We start from the raw sequence: 19,514 nt of genomic DNA, 5'->3' as shown, positions 1-19,514 counted from the left end.
ACATACATGCACACAGGACACACACCCCAGCACCCTCCCGCACATGAACACACATGCACACACATGTGTACAAACACACACACTCACACGCACTCCCACTGCACCACGAAATTCAAATCAAGAGCACCAAGGGAGACACCCCTCAGGGATATCAGACCTGCCCCCCGTCCCCAGGGTGGGGGGGCTCTGGATGCAAACCAGCAACCAGGCTGCCCTCTGCTGCCCTTCCAGGCCGGGCCGTGGGGGTTGCCCAGGCACTGCCCCCCTGTGTGTTCCTGCGCCGGCCCTCCATGAGCCCTGGCTCCTCTTAGTAAGAAGGATTCTTAGAAACCGGGTTCTGGGCATTGGGGTACCCATTGCTACTGGGGTCACTGCTCCCAGGCCTTCTCGTGGACTGAGCAGAATAGAAGCAGATCTGGAGCCCTGTACACACACCACCTGTGGCTGACACCCGGATGTCCCTTCCCGACCCAGCCCAGAGGTCAGTCCATGTTCTCCTGTCCATGTTGCCTTGTCTGATGGGGAGAAACTGGCGCCTGAGACCCTCTGAATATTGACTGATTTGCTCCATCTACTGTGTCTGCCACCTCCCACCCCACCGGGCACCTCCCGGCCTTACTGTCAGGTCACGGCCCTACCACACTCCAGAGCTCTACCCTCGTCCTCCGGAGAGTGGCCCCGCATCTCACCGGGTCACCCCACCTCACCTGCTCAGGATGTGGCTTCTCACAGAAGCTGCGGCCGCCACGCAGGCTGCTGGGGGCGGGGGTTGTTAACACCCATGCCCCTCCTGCCAAAATGGACAGGATTGCGGGCAGCGTGGCAAAGACAGGTCTGAGGATTCTGCTGCTGTCCCTGCAGGGGGGCGCCCCCGGGCCACGCTCTCTACCTACTTGGCCACTGGATGTGGATCCCATGCAAAGCCCAGCCCCTCTCACCCTCAGTGGCATCGCAAAATTGGCATTTTCAAGTTTTTCTGGAAGGCTGGGGTATGAGGAAAGCTGGAGAAGGAAAAACACTTTGCCAACACGAGCCTCAAGGAAAAGCCAGCAGGAACCCCAGAATCAGCGGGCGCAGAGGGTGTGTGGTGGTCCCCAAAGAGGCAAGGGTGTGGGCTTTGCAGGCTGGCCGGTCCAGGCAAAAGTGCTCCCCACATTCACCTCTCTGAAGCGAGAGGAGCAGGTGCACGATGCAGCTGGCGGAGAAGCAAGAGGAGCAAAGAAGGTAGAGACAGGGTGGGGCCCTCTCAGGCCTGTGAGGCAGGAGGCGGGGTCCACATGCAGCACCTTCACATTGCTACAGTTTCCTCTAGAGACCAAGAGGCAGGCCTCATGCCCTGCCACGCTCCCGTTCCCGAGGCCACAGTCCTCCCGGGTCCTGGCTTCCCGGTGGCAGGGAGAGAGGGAGAGGCAGACAGGGGGTGGGGGGGGGAGAGAGGGAACAGAGAAAAAGCCAACAAAACCAGGGTCCCAGCGGGCCACCTGAACCCTTTCCTTGTTCCTTGGCAACCGCGTGGGGCGTGATGCCCTCGCTGGCCCATCCAGGCGTGGGGCTCCGGAGAAAGGGCACCCCTCTTGGTGACAACTCAAATGGAAATTCCTCCCCTGTGTGCAGTAACCTGGACAAACAAGCCCGTCTGTGAGACGGAATTTCCATGGCACTGAGGAATCTGCCGGGAATGTCCAGGCAGGGACAACCGTCCTGCTTTGAGGCTTTGAGGCACGTCACTGCAGCCCCCAACCCGCGCCATCTGCACGGAGAAGCAGGAACGACTCGCTCCTCGCCAAGTGCAGGTCTCAGGGGGTAGAAGTGGGGGTGACTGTGTCCCGTCAGGGGCATTTGGCACAACTGGAGGTTTGAGTTTTCACCAAGGGGGGGCACCAGCGGGTGGAGGCAGGGAAGCCAGTAGGCACCCAAGGTGAACAGAACAGCCCCACAAGGGCCGCTCTGGCGAAAGTGTCCCCAGGCTGCTGCAGGGAGGCAGCATGCCCCCCTCCATGCTGCCCGCACAGCAAGCCCGCACCCTGCATGTGCCCTCACCGGGAAGCAGGCAGACCAAGACGCTCACAGAGACGAGCACGAAGGAGCAGGGGGTCCCATTGACTAGCCCCTCGCCACCCGGGGGCTCACAGCCCACCTCTAAGCCGAAGGTGGTGCTGGCGCCGGTGCCCCCAAGGGGAAGGCAAAGGGAAATCAAGCAACTTGCCTCTGGCTATGCCCAGGAGCATCCAGCCAAGACAGCGCCCAGAGGAAGAGCACCCGGCCAGTGCCCTGCCAAGCCCCGACCCTTCGCAGCCCCCGCTAGCTCATCAACAACCCGGCAAACCTCCAAGTCCACCGTCAGATCGAAGAATTGATCCGAAGACGCTGCCCCTGCCCCGAGTCCAAAAGCAAAAGCTAACGGCAAAGTTTCAAGCCTGAAGTTGAACAAGTGTCTGGGGCCAGTGAGCCCAGCAATCAGCGAATTTCCCAAAACAAGCGCAGGAGGAGACTGGGTTTCACCCACACAGCCGGAGCATCCCGGACCCCACAGGGGCCCCCAGCCCAGAAGGAGTTGCCAGCCAGGAGCTTGGTGGAGGGGGGGGTCTTACCCTGCTTGTCCAGGGCGGCCGAACGGCTCAGAACGGGGGTGCAGGCTCCGTCGCTCCGCTCACCAGAGAGGCTCAGCGGGCGCGGCAGGGAGGCGGCCCCGGCGCGGGGCAGGGTCTCCGATGCCAACACCTCCGAGGACGGCTGCAGCCTCCCCTCTCGGAAGAAGCCCGAGTCGCTCTCCCGCTGCTGAAAATATTTGAGACGTGCCAAGCAGATGGTCCCACGCTGATCGGCAGCAGCCGTGCTTCAAATGGCATCATCGGTGACACACGCCGGTGAAAATCTTCAGGCTGGTCCCGGCGGGAACAAGTGGTGATAGAGCGAGAGGAGACCCCAGGCCGCCCCAGGCCGGCCAGGGCTAAGCAGAGGCCCCAGGAAAGCTCGCGGAATCGCCTGCAGGGGAGCTCGAACCAGCCCGAGAGCCTGCCTCAGCCTGCAAGTAGCGCGGCCTCTGGCGGGTCTTGGAGACTCAGTTTCCCGAGCTGGAGCGTGGAGCTCATCGCAGGGCTGCCGGGGCTGCCGCGGGCCGTGGGCTGTGGGTGCAGACCTGCAGGGGGCCCGCACCGTGTTCCGTGACGACACACCGCCCCCTTCCTGCACCCGGCTCGGAGTCCTGCGCGGGCTGCGGTAAGTGCAGCACAGCGGATGGGGGTCCCCCAAGCGGGCCCCGGGGCGGCGGGCACCCCGGGCAGTGCTTGGCAGCCTGGCTTGGAGATGCCAGAGGCGAAAGGCCCTTCCTCGCCAGGCACTCAAGTTCCTCTTCCCGCTGGCCCTGGTTCTACAGACCCGGCGTCACGGCTCCCAGGCCGAGCAGGAAGGAGCCCGGGTGGTGGGAACAGCAGGGCCCCGCGGGGAAGCCCCCCGCCCCCACGGCAGCGTTTCTTCTTCCACAGGAGCGCTGCCTCCTCGCCAGCGGGTCAGCGTGGCAACAGGCCCCTGGGGCGGACTGGCTCCCAGCAGGGCGGGCAGGCGGCTCCAGGGTGTGTGGGAAAGCAGACCGCGGACCCGGCGGAGGACCAGAGGGGCCAAGAGGCCGCTCGGGGAAGTCCAGCCTGCGGCTCTGTCCCCCTGGAGGGGAGGAGAAAGGGAGCCGGGGCAGGGGGCTCTCCCCAAAGACCCACACACCGCAGGCCAAGTAAGGTGGTTGAGAAGCCACGAGGCAAGCAGGTGAGCAGCGAGAGGGGGCCCCGGGACAGGGGCATTACCTGGCGCAGGTTCCCAGGGTGCAGGTCGGTCGCCTGAGGCTTCTCACTTCCCAGGGCACACTCGGAAGCCGGAGCGTGAGCTGGGCCCTCTGAGGCAAAGCAGGCAGGAGAGAAGCAGCGCCGGGGGCGGCGAGGCAGACCCGCCGAGCCAGGGCGACCGGCAGAGAGCAGGCTCCCCGAGGTGGACCAAAGGGGTGCCTTCAGAGACCCCAAGGAAGAGAGGGGGGAAGGAGAGCGGGGGGCACGAGGCCCCGCTGCCCAGCGTGCCGTCTCAGGAGCCCAGACTGGACGAACATTTCCCCTGGTCCCCCGGGGCCTGCAGCCCTGCGCGCACTGGCCGGCTGGGGGGAGACTCCAGCGTCATTATTTAAGTCAACAGAACACGGGGCCTCCCCGGTTTGCTTTTCCAGCTCCTCGCAGAGCAGAGGAGTCTGGCAGAGACACGTTACCAATTTGGACACTGGTCGCAGCACTAGGTGAATGAGGAACAAACCACAGGAAGCTGGCGGGGCCAGATGGCGCGCGGGGGCAGCCGGCCAGGGAGGCGGCTGGCCGGGGAGCCTGAAGAGATGGCGGCTCTTCCCCCGGCGCGGGTGGGCGGTGGAAGGCGCCAATTGTTTGTGACTAATTGGCAGCCCTAACAAAAGCAGGAATTATTGCACATGGAGTTTCATTTATGGTAGATAATGATTTCTACTTAGAGAAAATACAGCGACTCTCCGTAAAAATAAAACTGCTTGCATTCAAGCCACAAATAGGTTGGCTATTTCTGTGCCTGGCTTGTCTTTGTGAGTAATCAGCCTCCTCTTGAGAGGTAGGGAGCTTGGGGGAGGTGTGGGGAGGTGTGGGGAACTCAGCCAGCGGACGCTGGGGCAACCAAGAGGCTGTGATCCCCAATGTCCAGTCTGGAAGAGTCTCTGGTCCCTCATGTCCAGTGTGGAGGAGTCTCCGGCCCCAAATGTCCAGCGTGGATGAGTCTCTGGCCCCCCGTGCCCAGTGTAGAAGTCTCTGGCCCCCAACGTCCAGTGTGGAGGAGTCTCCGGCCCCGACGTCCAGGGTGGAAGTTCTGGCTTTCTACTCCATGAGTCAACTCACACCTTCCAGAGTTCCCTAGAGAAATAACATTGTTTTCTCATCAAGAAAATCAGGGAAACATGGTAGAGGCGGCCAGGGACAGGGCTTTACAGGAGCGAGGAAGGGGGATCTGAGCTCAGAAGGCCAGAGAACGGACCCACAGGTGGCGGGACCCGCCGCGGAACCAGCAGCAGTTGGCTCCGAAGTTCCAGGCCCGCTGGCTCAGTGCTGACCACGGCGGCCACTTCCCAGGACGCCTTCCCTGCCCACAGGAGCCCAGCCTTACCCCAGACGTCTGGTCATGAGCAGCCCGAGCAGAGCGAGGCTGGGGGCGCCCACCGGCAGGGAGGCCCTGGAGGGAGGGGCGCGCTGCTGAATTTCCCGGGAAGGGGACAGGCCCAGCGGGGCTGGGAGCCTCAGACACGCAACATGGCGAGCGCTGACTAGCACAGGTGATCTCGGCTCGCCAGGGGCAAACACCTTCAGGAGGGTTAGCTGGGGCCTTGCAGACCGAGCATGCCCGGTGCTTTGTCCTCTCCGGGCATGGACGGGCTCTTGGGGCCGCGCGCACCGCCCGCCCGCTCGGGACCTGGCGCAGGGACCTCAGACCTCACCGGCCAGATCGAGTCCAAGATAAACCCTGAGAACAGAACTCTCAGGGCTGATCCGCAGCCTCAGGGTGTCATCCCCAGGCCTCTGTGGGTCCCTCCCTAGCGAGGTGCTTCACCTCCTGCGTCTGAAACATCAGGTCTTCCCCGGGGGCGCTGCTCCCCCAGTTACACAGGCCTGGGGAGCAGACAGGCAGGCGCGGGAGCAGGCCCTGCTGAGCCAACCCTGGTAAGGACCCAAACAGATCGCAGCCACAGAGAAGACCCAGCAGTGGGAAGCTGGGTCCCCAGGCCTGAGTCTCCCCAAACTTCCCCCCACCCCATTTTGGGAAGCTGCCAGGAAGGAGACCTTCCCCCCAGCACCCACCTTTGCAGAGTGATGTGGGGGGTGTGGCGTGACCTGAAGGTCAATGGCGCTAATCACAGCCCTCTGCTCCCGGGGATCTGCACAGACCAGCACCCCCTCCTTCCCAGCCTCCCCCACTCTCTCTGCTCCCCCTGATCCCCCTCCTCCTGCTCCCTGCACACAGTCAGCACAGGCACCTTGCCCTCCAGCGTCCTTACCTTGATTGTAATCATGCGCTGTCCCTTGTGCAAGCATGAAAACATCCAGTTGTGAGAAAGGGTGTTTTTGGAGCATTGCCTTGGGACATGGCGGCTGTCCATGCCTCTGGATGTTCTAAATATTACCCCAAGTTCAGCCCTGAGTGCTGGGCCGACATGGTCTTGGCCCTTCCTCAAGCTGTCATTGCTGAGTTTTCCTGGGGAGATACTGATCGGCTAGCATTTGGGGGCTCCTGTAAAGAGAGAGACACACAAAAAAGAAAACTGTGTCCGCAGCAGCAGCGGCTCGCACCCGGCCCCCTGGACCTGCCCTGCTGGCCTTGGCGGTGTCTGCCCCCAAGAGTTTCTCCTGAGTGCAGCCAATTTGTGTGTGCTCATTGTGAAACGGGGGCAATGCGAAATCTAGCAGACCACGCACGGCCTAAGCTTGAGCTAGCTCAGGAGGACAAGTTAGGGCTGTGGGAAAATTCCAGCCAAAACAATAGAGGCCGGTTCCCGTCAGAAATAAGATGTACCCTTCGTTCCTGAAACCTGGGCTGGTGGTGAAACGCTCAGCTGCTTGTAACAGCACAGTTTGGCTTCTGTACCCTGCTGGCTGTGGCACCTGCAAACTCCTGGGTGCAGTTTTTGGTTTAAAAACCCTTCCCAACCCCTGCTCAGGGCTGCTCCCTGCGAGAGGGACAGTCGCCGGCCGGCTAATAAAGCCTTTTTCTACATTTGATTTAGACTCGGCTCTGTGCCTGGGGGAGACCCTACAACCCCCATGAAGACCGCACGTGTGTTTGGGGTTTTTCCTTTGCCAGCTAGAATCCTGAAGACACACATCTGACCTGCGTCTGCAAATGCACTACATGACCAGTTATGAAAAGAAAGTGTTAGAAATTATTGATTTCATCAAAGGTCAAATCTGAGCACCCTTAAACTTGAAGTCAAAGGCGCCTCCCACATCCCATACATTCGGGGTCCCATCATTTCAAAGATCGGTTGTGTTAGAGTTCTCTCACGTCTGACTTCCCCGGGTAGGAGAAAGTCGTTTGGAGCAGCCACATCTGCACCCTTGAGCGGCCCCGCCGGGCGCTGAGAACGCCAGGCCTGAGCAGGCACCGGGGCTGGCGGAGAGCACCCTGCTCCAGCCCCTCGCCGAAGCCATCTGGCCCTGTCGGTCACCGTCGGCGCCGAGCAAACCCGCCCCTCATCCCAACACAGCACGCCGTCATTGCAGGGCCCGTCCTGGACCCGGCGGGTGTCGGCGGGTGCCCTTGGTGACCGGGAAACCCACGGGGCCTAAGAATCACTCATCTATCAAGGCCTAAGAATCACTGAACAATTTCGGTGGCAGCTTACAGTGGTGAAAATGTCTCCAGGGAGCCTGGCTTCACTTACCTGAAAATAACTCCATGTGGATCCCCAGACTATCTGCGGGTTCGCAGGTAGGAAGTCTGTGTCCATACACCCCAAGGCGGGATCGCTTACCCTCTGCTACCCACAAAATAAGAGTTACATTGTTTCTGGGTTATGAGGGTCCTAGATTTTCTGGGTTTGGGGGATCCTTGGTCCTTGACTTTGGCCATGAACAAATTCAAAGCCATGTCTTTAGCAGAAGCAAAAGCAAAGGGTGCTGAGAGGCAGAGCACCCAGGGGGAGCACCCGGAGGGCAGAGTCCAGGGAAGAACAACTGCCAGGGAGGGCGGGGAGCTGCTGTCTCTGTCCCTCTCCAGGGTGCACTAAGCAGGTGCTCCCAGGTGTTGGCTTATTGGTCCAGGCAGCAGTTTCTATGTCACCCCCTTCTGCGCAGCACCCGGTAGGTTGGGAAGCAGGTTGGGGCAGGGGTCTGCCTTCGCTCCTCTAGGCATGTCTTGGCTCTCCCCAGGCTTCCTTGCTTCTGGCCAGTGTTTCCTGGGGTCCTGGCTATTGCTGGCCATTAATTTTTCTGATAGGCCTTACCCTCTCTGCCCTAACTGTCTAATAAACTATTTCTGGCAACTGTCGCTACTTTCGAGCTACCCTATGCTTGGTTATAAAAATTGTATTGGATGGGCCTCCCCGGTGGTGCAGCGGCTTGAGCGCAGCGCTGTGAGGCTGTCCACAGCCTCCGCAGCGCGGGTTCAATTCCCAGCCGGCCAGGGAGAATCCCACATGGCGAGGCAGACCTCTCCTGTCTCGCCCGCTGCTTCGGTCCATCTGCCTGTTCTGCTCCCCGCTCTGTCTCTGGTGAATCCTCTCACCCCCCCGCGACTCTGGCCTGTACCCCAGCTATTGCATAAATGAAAAAAAAAATCTTAAAAAAATTGTATTAGACAAAAACAAAAATGTATCGAGTCTACTGGATACATCAGGCAAGATAAATTAGGCAAGATAAATGAAAACAACCATAACTTGGTGCCACCTTTCATCACTGTTCAGGGTAAACAGCCTCCGCTGGTTCAGACTTGACCACTCGACATGAGGTTGGCTCAGTCCTTGACCTTGGTGTTCGCTCTTCCTTCTTCCCCTAAGCAGCGCAGGAAAGGACGGTGCTCCTGTTCTTCTCAGGAAAACGGGCTGGACAAGGGGGTTGTACTCTGGGCCAAATGAAGTGATTTTTTTTTTAAAGAATTATTTACTTATGCATAGAACTGGGGTGCAGGCCAGAGATATGGGGCGTGAGAGGACTCATCAGAGACAGAGTGGGGAGCAGAACAGGTGGATCTACTGAAATCCACTGCTGAGGGGAATAGACGGGGAGACGGGAGGGGTCTGCTGTGCCCTGTGGGTCAGCTGCCTGGCCGGGGATGGATCTCAGGCCATAGCAGTGACAGCGCTGAGACTTAACCCCTAGGCCACCAGGGAGGCCCCACTAAATGAAGGGATTTTCAATATTTTCAGGGAATCAGGGAGCCGTCCGGGTAGCTGCAGAGACCTACTGATCAGTCAAGCCCAGTCAACCCAGTTAATGTCATCATCAGTCTGAGTGATGTTCAAATCCCTTAAATAGTTCTGATACCCTGGAATTGTAAAGGGAATTCTCTGCGGTGACCATTCTAGGAAGTTCCAGAACAGGAAAGTTCTAGTAGGAGCCTTTCCTCACCCGTTCCACAGTTGTGTTTTAAAAAGGAGCCAGCAGGCCCAGAGGAGGTCTTTCCTGCTGGGCCCCACGAAGACCCAACACCTCCCTTGCATGCAGCCTCAGCCTCTCCCCAAAAAACAGCCTACACCAGTCCCTGGTTTCTTCCACCGCTCTAGGGGGCCACCCGCAGGGCCTGACCCCCGCCTGCTCCTCAGGGAAGGTGACTTTGCAGAAACAATCTTTTCTGCCTGCCGCTAGCACCTGGCTCCTCCCTCTCTGACTACAAAACCTTCCATCTGTACAACCCCCGCAGAGCCTTTGCCTGCTCTGCCTGATTCATGAACATTGACCACTTAGATCTCTACATTTGTCTGGATGAATTTTGTATTGAACGGTTGTTTTTATAACACAAACTGTAAAAACTAGGGCTCACAAGGTCTGGTGGGGCGCAGCAATGACAGAATAAGCATTGTAGGGGGGATTTCCCGGTCCTGCTGGAACACGGCACCCCAAAGCGGAGGGCTGAAAACAAAGACACGTCCTCTCTCGTAATCCCAGAGGCCAGGAGCACAGAATGTGGGTGTCAATGGGCCACATTCCCTCTGAGGCTCTGGGGGACTCCTTCCCTGCTGCCTCTGCCTGCTGGGGGTCACTGTGGATCCCGGGTGTCCCTCGCAGCCACGACCCTCCATCGCGCCTCCACGGTCACGTGGCCTTGTCTTCACGGGGGCGTCTTCCCGGCAGACACGAGTCATGAACCCAGAGTCACTCCACCTGCTCCTGCAAGGCCTCAGCGTGAGTAATTACACCTGCCGTGTTGCCTGGCCCATCCAGCTGTGGGCAGGAGCCCTTGGGCGTGGTTAACTCTCTTTCCATCTTATTTTCACGGAAGCAGTGGGGGTGACACTCACCTGTGAGTCACACAGTGCTGAGGGCGCTGACATGGAACCAGAAAAACCAAGAGCCACTCAGACTGCGTCCAGAATCAAGGACCTTGCCCCATGGGGCCCGAGACCTCCAGCCAGCCCTGCCTGTGTGCCCTGTCCAGTCTACCCAGTGACCCCGCCCAGCCTGCATCCTGACCCCCAACCAGTGGGATTCGACTTTTTAGCTTTCCAGCGCCCCACTTCCCAAAATGTGCTGGAAGCCCCTTTCGCCAGGCATTTGGGGAGGCAGGTCTGAGTCCTGGGGCTCCTGCTCTTGCCGTCCTGGCTCCCGATATTTCCCAACCCCTGGTGGGGTGTTTGTGGCTCCCATGCGCATCGGGCAGACAAGCCCTTGATTTGTTGGTGACAAAGTGACCTGCAGTAAAATAAGGTCCCAGCCTGAGAAACAGGGTGCTAGTTTTGTGGATTTCAACATGTCTCCTTTTTGGGGGGGCGGGATACAGTTCCACCCTAACACCCGCTCTCTGGAGCGCACTTGCCCCTGTGGGTGCCGGCAGGGATAGCGAGTGTGGGGCTCTGCTCAGCTGACTGGGGAGCCAGCACCGCTGCCAGCCCGGGGTGCCCCACGTGCCGCAGCCTCCCTGACCAGCTGGACCTCCCGGGCCGCACCCCACCCCCTGTGGTGTGAGCGCAGGGAAAACCAAAGCATTTCACTATCATCAAGTCCCGGTGAGCGGCACTGTGGGGGCCCTTGTCAGCGCTACCACAAAGAGGACCCCGTTTTCCCGTTTCTGAAGCCAGTTTCTAAGGCCGGTTGAGGCGAGAGTTCTCCCTAACGTCGGGCTCAGTCTCGTGCACACAGGCCCGAAGCCTCCTTCGAGCATTCTTCTTTGCGTGTAATTGTTTATGCTGAAGGGTACACGTTATAAAGGTTACGTTTGAGCCATTTCTAAGGGTCCGGCTCAGCGACATGGGGTCCGTTCATACTCCCCACACTGAGTCTCCGGATCCACTAAACACTCGCTCCCCATGCCCCCTCCTGCTCTGGGGCCTCACGTAAGTGGAACACGCCGTCCTGGTCCTGTCCGGTGCAGGCCGCTGAGGGAGTCGCCCTCAAGCCTCACCCCTCACCCCTCAACCCACGACAAGGAAGGGGACAGGTAGGGACATACTTCGCTGGTCTGTTCATCCGCCCATGACCCCGCGCATGTGGGGGGCGGCCGCCCATTTTATGAGGGCTGCGTTGGGGGTCAAGCTTACAGATCAATTCCCAAATAGCTCCTTCCCGTCTGGGTTCAGGGACAGTCGCTCACACAGCCTAGAAGGACTTGGCGGACGCTTGTAGCCCGAAACTGCATTTGGGCCAAATCCAGGGTCCGCATCAGTTCAGCTTCTTCAGCGCAGACAGAAGAAATAAACTCCAGCTAATTTGAGTAGAAAGGGGGCTTATTAAAAGGTCACTAGCTCGCTCACAGAATCTCCAGGAGGACAGAAAAATCCAGACCGAGTTAGGATGCCAAAAACAACTGCCTGATGCTAAAATCGTGCGGCAGAACCAGCGCCATCAAGACACTGCCCCGGTCAAGCCCCTGGGGACACGGCTACTCCCAGGCCAGCGCCCGGCCCGCGGCCCAGGGCGGTCTCCGACCGTCACCCACCAGAGGTGCTCAGGCCCCTGTTCCCTCTTGTCACCAGCAGCTGAAGCAAAGTCAGGACCAGGCAAATCAAATGTCTGTGCCAGAGTCAGACACCCCAGCCCGCGGAAGGGAGGCCCGCGTGAGGCTGTCCCTAGGGTCGAACCCCACAGTGTAGGAGGAGACCCCACTTCTGCTTGGCCAGAGGAGAAATGGCAACCACGTCAGGTTTAATGCCCTCCCCCAATCCTTGTCACGGGAGCTGGGGCCCCAAACACCCAGCGCTGCCCTAGGGCTGATTCAGGGGGCCCTGCCCGGAGCCCCACACTTGAAATGCCCCAGTGGCCTTCCTCCAATCAGGTCCCGCCACCAAAGTCCACACACTAGACCATGGGTCCACGCAGCCTGTGGGCCCCCCTGGAGGTGGTGCTGTGGGTACTCAGGACCTGGTTCCCTGGGTCAGGCAGCACCGAACCCGCTTCCAGGCCTGCACGGACCTGGGCCTGGGCCGGGGCCCACCACCCCCGAAGGTAGAGCCCCGGGTGGAGGGACGTTCCTGTCTGCCCTGGGTGTGAGTGAACGCACTTGTGCTGGCAGGACACCCCACCCTCAGGGTGAGGCCCAGGCCCAAGTGCAGGAAGCGAGGCGGGCTGGCCACAGACCAGGAGCCAGCGCTGCCTGGGGACAGGTTCCAGAACATTCCAGAACGTTGAACCTGGCCTTCCAATTGTTACCAAGGTCTCTTTGTCAAGGTGAAAGGGTAGGAGATATTTGATTTATCAGCTCAGGAGCTTGTGTTGTGTGTGGGGGAGGGAGGGAGGTGGTAAAACAGGTATAGTATTTGCCATTTTAATCATTTGTAAGTGACAGTTCAGCGGCATTAGGTACAATCGCAATACAACCATCACTGCCATCCATTTCCAGAAACTTTCCACCAACCTGAAGCTCTGTGCCCCACAAACACCACTGCCCTCCCCTCCTCCCTGCCCTGCTTCCTGGGCACCTCCAACCTCCTTTCCTTCTCCAGGGCTTTGCCCTCTCAGCCCCTCAGGTGAGCGGGACCATGTTTCTTCAGGGTCCGGCTTCCGAGCCTGGTGTCCTCAGGCTCATCCGTGCTGCGGCCTGTGTCCGGGTCCCCCCTAAGGCCGACCCCGCCACTGTGTGCACCTCACCGTGTCGACCCACCGTGGGCAGACGCCGGGTCGATCCCGCCCTCTTGCTCATGGTCATGACCCAGGCAGCCGTGAAAGGCAGCGGCGGCCCTGCCCCAATGCGTGGGCGTCTAGAACCAGGAGTGGACTTGCTGGGCCCACCAGGACCTGGGATTTAGTTTTCTGAGCACCCCAACCCGTCTTCCACAGTCACTGTGCCATTCTGAATTCCCACCGGCAGCGTAGGAGAACCCCGCTTCCCCGCCCTCGCCAGTGCTTGGCTGCGGTTTTTTGACAAGAACCTTCCTAGTGGCTTGTTGCATGTCTACATGTGTTGGCAGGGGCCTCCCTGGTGGCGCGAGGGGCTAAGTCTCAGCACGATGAAGCTACCGGCAGCCACTGTCGTATTAGTTCGATCCCCGGCCAGGGAGCTGCCCACACGGCACAGCAGATCTCTCGTGACTTGCCCGCTGCTCCCCTCGGCAGTGGAGTTCAGTCAAATCCACCTGTTCTGCTCCCCACTCTGTCTCTGGTGAATCCTCTCATCCCCTGCACCTCTGGCCTGTACCCCAGTTCTTGTATGCATAAATAAATCTTTTTAAAAATTAAAAAAAAAAAATGTCGACAGGAGAGACACCTGCAGCAGAGATGCGTACAGACACCTGGAAGAGAATGTGAGAGACACGCGGGAGGCCGGTCCCGGCGGCAGAGACCATGGCAGCCCTTGTCGTGACCTCATGGAGGATCATGTGGTACATTTTGAACTCTGGTCTCTCCTCTGCCCCAGCTCTCCGGGCTCCGCCCAAACCCTTACTTGTGCCCCCACCGGACGCCAGGAATCCATTATTTAAAGTCCTTTCTTCTCTTCTCTCTACGCAGGACGATTCTGTTAGAAATCTGGCACAGCAATGAACATGGAAATAGGTATTTTGACACAAAGAATGTGGGTCTCCACGCGTCCCAGTACATGGGCCCTACGCCGCTTGGCTTGGGCCGCTTCTGACCCCCACCACTTTGTGGGGAGGTATCAGCTCCCAGGCAGTCCTAACACGTTACCTGCCAGGGGCTGCGCGGGTGAGAGGTCATCAGGTGACGCCAGCTCCCGGCTGACTGGGCCATGAGTCAGTGGCGGGGTCAGTCATGTAGAAACACAACCCTTGTTAACTTTCCAGGCCTCAGCTTACTGTTCTGAAACCCCCTGACCTTCCTTATTCTGGAAACATCGTTAACCCGGGCCCCCAAGGCTACTCAGCCCTTCTAGTTTAGTTTCCTCCAGGTGAGCAGGCAACCCAGATTTGCGATTCAGTCATTCCAAAGTCCAACCAAGTCCTTTCTCCCCCCACCCTCCCCAGCCCACTCTGCTGCATCGGGCCGTGGTGCTGGGAGCAACGGCAGCCCGTGGCGTCCAGCGGCCGTGTGGGCCCAGGTCTGACCCACAGGAAGGTATTGTGGGAACCACCTGTGTGAAAGAAAACGGGAGGAGGGCAGCCAGAGTGCAATTCCAACCCGAGGGAAGCACTCCTGGGGTGCGTCCCTGCCCCCCCACCCCTGTGAGCCAAGTTGAGCCCACGCTGGCTGGCCCTGGAGTCCCCTGGGCCCCAGCATCCTGCCGGCTCGGCCTGGGCTGGGAGCAGCCCCTGGGAGCCTGGGGACATGTAGAAGTGGCCTTTCTGGCACTGTCACAGCCCCAGCCTTTGGCCTTCACCCAAGCTGCTGGCCACTGGGCCTCTCCACAGCGCCTCCCTCCTGGCCTGGCCCTGGGACAGCCCCTGGCTTCACCATCCCTCTGTCCCCTGCAGTAACGTAAACGCCCGTTCTCAGCCCTGCACAGCAGCAGGCGGCCACCCCAACACCGCACCGCACACCCCTCCGCCAGCTCCACCCTACTCGCTAGTCAAGCAGAATGCCCCAAGGCCCCATCCCCCAGGCTTCCAGGCAGGAAACTGGGGTCTCTGGGTGAGCCGCCCCCTGGGGCTTGAATGAAGTGTCCAGTGTCCCCCATCCTGGCGCCCTGCCCAGGCCCCATGCCCAGTGCCACCAGGAACTTGATGGCCGACTCCACTGCTGGACATTTGCAGCCTGTCTCAAGACAGACGGGCCGTGCTGCCGTCTCCAGGTAGCCTGAGAGTCCCCAGGAAGTTTCTAGGGGCTCGGCAATCCCTTTTTAACTTTTTCAGCCCCACTCTGGGCAGTGAGGTCTGTCCCAGCAGGGAGAGTGGCGGCCAACCAGCTCTCCCAAGAGCGAAAGCACATCAAGACAGATCTCAGAAGCAGCTTCCCGCCCTCACACGCGGGGAGGAGGAGTCTGAAATGGCTCCCCCAGTGGACGAGAAACTCTTTGGGGTTTCTTATTTTTTGGTGCCATCAAGTGGCGATTTAGGTTTTCAAAAACTGGAAATCATTCTGCTGGTTGTTTTGTCCGGTTTCCCTGCTTTCACAGGCAGGTGGATTTTGAGCTGTTATTTTAGGGGGATTTTACCCCCAAAGTTCAAGGAAGATCCCTTTATCTTGGCAGACCCCAGATTCATTAAAGGGGCTGTTTCGGTGTTATAATTTTGGTGTAAAGAAGCTGCTTTGAAAAAGCCAGTGAGACTGGATTTCCCAGCAACACCCAGCGGCCAAGCGGTGCTGTCTGACTTCCACGGGCTTCCCTGAGGACGGGGTGGACCTGCCCAGGGTCCAGGAGACGCTCCTGCAGCTCTGTCCTGCAGCCATGGGCCCTCCTGCACAGGTCACCAGCCAGCAAGGGCCTGGGTCAAGGGCCACTATAGAGTAAATGAGGTAAAAATCAGGCTTTTTTACACCCTCCTGCCGCCAGTCTCTATGGCGGCACCTGAGGTCTTGCACGCCCCCCAGGGTGATAGACACCTGGGCCCAAAAGCCTGGGCAGCGCGTGTGTAAGTGACCTGGGCCTAGACGGGAGGGCTAACCAGGCAACGTCACTCTGCAACAAGGAGCAAAGACCCGGGGCCTGAGAGAGAGGGGTGCTGCTCGGCGGGAAAGAATACCTCCGAGGGAGCAGCCCTTCTCCAGGGAGGATGGAGCGGGCCACCCCTCTGATGGGGTGTCGGCCTTGACCTGGGTGTGCCTCATCCTTCTCACGGCTGTGCCAGTTTGCCGGAGGCCTTGAGAACCAACAGTGACCCTGCCCGGCCTGGGGTGGTTGCACAATAGCCACGAAAGGCACTTTTCTTGTTGCCCCCAGACTTGACAACGTGGCTGCAGGTGTCCACTTGCCACAGAGAAGACACACCCGCTGCCTCTGAGGCTGCAGGTTCGCCGGCCCCCAGGTGAGCTGGGACATGGGCCTGAAACACCAGCTCTTCTGCCACCAGGCGAGGGCGCGTCCGGGTTTCCAGATTTCCGTCCGGGTCCTGGTTATTCTTGTGCCCTTCCCCAGGGCTCCCGAAATTTAGCAGAGGGGTGTTTTGTCTTTAGCAGAAGTCAACGCCAGCCTCCCCGAGCTCGGGGGACGGAGCTCCCTCAGGCGGGGAGAAGAGTTAAACAAATTAAAAAATTTTTCACTTTGAAATAACTTTAGACTCACAGAAAAGTTGGAAAAACAATCAGGGGCACAGGAGGAACCGTGGCACAGTCCTCCCCATTCGGGAACGTTAACCCAAGCTGCCTCAAGCCACGTTTTCCAGGCCTGCGGGTCAGGCTGGAACTGGCTGCAGTTCGGGTGCAGCAGGGCCGCGCTGCCTCGCCGCGAGCCGGACCCAGGGTGGGTGCACCGCCGGGGTGTGGGTCTTGCATCCTAACTGGTTTGGGAAACAGATCAAACCCGAGCCCCCGCCGGCACCGTTAGGCTCACGCCTGCATCGGCGCCAATCAAGTCTTGGGAACCGCAGGTTTGGAAAATGGGCCCGTCGGGGGAAAAAGGCGAGTGACGGGACGCAGGACACAGGCCGCGGCTTACGAGAGGCCGGAGGCTGCTCGGGAAGGCTTCAGCCTTGACTCCCCTTGGAAGGAGCTTCAGGAGGGGCCGACTTCGGGAGACACACCGTGTGGCGCGGCCTGGGCAGCACCTGTGACCCCCCAGCCTCCACGGCTTAGCTGGATCCCGGGCACCACTGCGCGCCAGCTCCAGGCTCTCGCCGAGGGGCGCTGTAGGGTGAGGAAAATGTATCAGGCTTTCCTGCCCTCCCGCCATCAGGATGGATGATGGTTCCCTGCGGTCCCGAATGCATGCCTGATGGCGGCACCTGGAGTGGGGTGTGGGCCGAGGTAGATGGGATTCACCTGGGCTGAGGCGGGGCTTTTAAGGGCGGCGTCACGGGGACGCCAGCAGCAGCTGAGAACTAACAGAAGCCAAGAGAGGAGCAGAGGGAAGGCCGGAGAGCCCAGACAGAGTGAAGACTTGTTGGGGGCTGGGAGGCCTGCCAGCCTCCCGGCCCCCCAGCACCCTGCCTGCCATATGCCTGGTGAACCCCAATAAAAGCCTGCAAAACCACTGAGGACTCTGACTCCTCTACCCGGTCTGCTGGGTCAGAAAACCTGCCCCGTGTCCCTTCCTGTCCCCACAGGCGCCATCCCAAACAACTTTTGCTTTGGACCACGGGGCGTTGCGGGCACTTTGGGGTAACACAGCCAGCCACTTGGGCCTTAGAACACGTTCCTCCTTCCCAATCTCCCCTTTATAAACAAGCTCTGTTGTTGCCCCCCCAAGATGGAGCCGAGTCTTGCGATTGTGAGTGTCCCCTGCCTTTGCGCCACCTCAGGGCGTACGAGCAGACTAACCTGGCGCCATCTGACGACTTTTGGGAAAAACAAGACCAATGAGTGGCTGCCAGAGGGAAGGGGGCGGGTGAGGACGTGGGGATGAAGGACACACCTTGGCTACGAAGGCTGGGCCCGGGCTGCCGGGGATGGAGCGACACGCGCGGCCTTCTCAGTGTCGCGCACCTGCACGCCCTGCCCGGCCCTCCGCCAGCCGGCTGCTCGTCACCTCACTCTGAATACGCACCTCGAGTGGCTTTTCCGCCAGGACTACTCAAAACCTGCTCCCGGGGAAGTTCCAGATCTCCCCAACCTGCCGGCCCTGGTAGACCGATGGTCCGCGCCAGCTGAGCTGCCTGCTGCGAGGGGCCCGGCCCCCCATCTGCACCCAGGAGGAGGAGGACTCCAGCCCTGGCATCCCCCCAAAGGCAGAGCCTCTTTCCTGCTCCTGGAGGGACAGGGTCAGGGGCCAGTCTCTGGCTTCACCAGCCTCCTCAGGACCCTGCCCGTAAGTCCGGCCACTGACAGCTGCACCGAGCCCCCCGGCATTTTATGCCTGTGGACTCAACATGGACAGTGAAAGGAGGGGGGTTGCGGCAGAAGTAGTCAATCGTTTACTTATTTTCCAAAGGCTGAGTCCCGAGGAATGTGCAGGTTTATTAATCAGCTAAATGCACCTACAATCTGGACATCACGAAACATACAGAACAGGAAGCTTAAAGGTGAGCATCCATGTAAATAAGGCTCTCGTATTTTCTTTCAAACACCAATGAAGGGCTTGGCTTTTTCGCAGCACAGCTGGAGTGAAAGGTCGCCAGTGTGGGGAGTGTTCAAGGAACGCCGAAGGGGCCGCAACCTGGTGTGAGGTCCGTGGAGGGTAGTTGAATTAATCAGGCTTCTTATGCCACTGGCCCCTGTGGCTACCACCTCGGCCTTGCTGGTGTGAATACCGAAGGCGTGTGGGCACGGGAACACGTGCCTGACTGTGTGCACCTGGACGATGGGTGTGCATCCTGAGCCTAGAGGCTGGGGTGAAGGCAGGGGCAGCAGCGAAAGATCAGCGGCGTGACTACAGCAGAGGCGAGACCACGAGCCGGAGAGAGGACACCAGAGGGAGCCCAGGGAGAGTGTGAAGATTCACGGGGGGGCTGGGAGGCTCAGTTGCCTGCCCGCCTCGCAGCCCCCCTGCCTGTCCCTTGCCTCCTGGCCCCCCAGGCGCCCTGCCTGCCTGGTTGCCTCAGCAGCCAGTCTCCCTGAAAGGGTCAGATGGCCTTTCTCCATATGCCCAGAGGCGGCCTGTTACCTCTGGATGGGAACTAGAGGTCACTCAAGGCCCTGTGAGCGGGGGAGGTCTGTCACCATTTAACTTAAGGAACAGATTGTTTGGGGGGGCCTCCCTGGTGGTGCAGGAGTTAAAGACACAGTGCTAACAAGCCACTGCAACATGAGTCTGATCCCCAGCCAGGGAGTGACCCACATGGTGCAGCAGACCGCTGCTGTCTCCCCGCTGCTCCCCTCAGCAGTGGATTTCAGTGGATCCGCCTATTCTGCTCCCCGCTCTGTCTCTGGTGAATCCTCTCACCCCCCCAACCCCCGGTCATTGTGAAACGGGGCAATGCGAAATGTAGCAGACCGCGCGTGGCCTAAGTTTCAGTTAGCTCAGGAGGACAAGTTACAGCTGTGGGAAAATTCCAGGCCAAAACAATAGAGGCCGGTTCCCATCAAAAATAAAATATATGTACCCTTTACCCTTTGTACCTGAAACACGGGGTGTGGTGAAATGCTCAGCTGCTTGTAACAGCACAGTTTGGCTTCTGTACCTGCTTGCTGTGGCACCTGCAAACTCCTGGGTGTGATATGCAATAGCACAGTTTGGCTCTGTACCCTGCTTGCTGTGGCAACTGCAAACTCCCAGGTGCGGTTTTTGGCTTTAAAAACCCTTATCAGGGCCTCCCCTGGTGGCGCAGCGGTTGAGCGCTGGGCTGCGAAGCTGCCCGCAGCCTCTGCAGCGCCGGTTCAATCCCCAGCCACCTG

General features: G+C 59.6%; 2 long non-coding RNA genes across 3 annotated transcripts; one reads left to right on the top strand and one right to left on the bottom strand.

Moving 5' to 3' along the window:
* Positions 1–4,466: 4,466 nt before the first annotated feature.
* On the bottom strand, positions 4,467–12,288 carry LOC119253498 (uncharacterized). 2 transcript variants are annotated; one of them, XR_008552837.1, is made up of 4 exons: positions 12,196–12,288; positions 11,237–11,400; positions 6,044–6,276; positions 4,467–4,907 (listed from the first exon to the last, which is right to left on the bottom strand). It is a non-coding gene; the product is annotated as an uncharacterized LOC119253498 (long non-coding RNA). The 2 variants fall into 2 exon arrangements; XR_005127100.2 differs by lacking the exons at positions 4,467–4,907; positions 6,044–6,276 and adding exons at positions 9,268–9,869; positions 10,001–10,026.
* A 50-nt stretch (positions 12,289–12,338) lies between these two features.
* On the top strand, positions 12,339–14,145 carry LOC129146350 (uncharacterized). The gene is made up of 4 exons (XR_008552921.1): positions 12,339–12,370; positions 13,390–13,513; positions 13,641–13,685; positions 14,114–14,145. It is a non-coding gene; the product is annotated as an uncharacterized LOC129146350 (long non-coding RNA).
* The last annotated feature ends 5,369 nt before the right edge of the window (positions 14,146–19,514 follow it).

Source organism: Talpa occidentalis, unplaced genomic scaffold (genome assembly GCF_014898055.3).
Source record: "Talpa occidentalis isolate TD23 unplaced genomic scaffold, MPIMG_talOcc4v2.1 talOcc4.2, whole genome shotgun sequence".
Classification (NCBI taxonomy): domain Eukaryota; kingdom Metazoa; phylum Chordata; class Mammalia; order Eulipotyphla; family Talpidae; genus Talpa; species Talpa occidentalis.
This window is presented reverse-complemented; position numbering and strand designations above follow the sequence as displayed.